This window comes from Galeopterus variegatus, unplaced genomic scaffold (genome assembly GCF_000696425.1).
Source record: "Galeopterus variegatus unplaced genomic scaffold, G_variegatus-3.0.2 Scaffold3987, whole genome shotgun sequence".
Lineage (NCBI taxonomy): Eukaryota > Metazoa > Chordata > Mammalia > Dermoptera > Cynocephalidae > Galeopterus > Galeopterus variegatus.
Window position 1 is genome coordinate 58,283 of NW_007730098.1, and position 626 is coordinate 58,908.

The following is a 626-nucleotide window of genomic DNA, read 5'->3' on the forward strand; positions in this document are numbered from 1 at the left end:
ATATATGGGCTTTAAGGAACTAATACTACCCAATCTGTGTTAACTGTCAAGCACAACACCATGATCTGGTACCAATGCTAGGGGAGGACTCCAATGTCATGGAGGACAGCAAAGATAAAAACTAATGCCTACCACCAGGAATAGAAGTCGAAACACTTCTGCCTTAGACGACATCCCCCCACCTTAAGTCTTTGCTGTTGGAGATGACTTTTCCCCTGCACTAAAAATGGCTTCACCCTGAATACTAAAACCTCTGCCCCAGTGATGAGCATGGACTGACTCTCCTAAGGCACAAATTGAACCCAGGACATTTATTGCTTTTCTGCTGCTTTTTTTTTCCAATTTATTTTTTCAATTGAAATGATTGATTATGCATGTTTATGGGGCTCAGAGTTGACTATCAGTGTTTGTGTACAGTGGGTGACAATCAAATCAATATTATTAGATGTTCATCATTACAAGTTGTAGAGAGCACTAATATTTATGGAGCAAACGTATTTCACAGGGCCTATTCTCCAGGGCCCTGTGGCTTCAGGTTTAGCCTGACTTCTTAAAAGTACACATGGAAATGTTAAACTTGCAAAAGACAGGAAACTTTCCCCAGGCTAGTCTCTGTTGTAAGATAA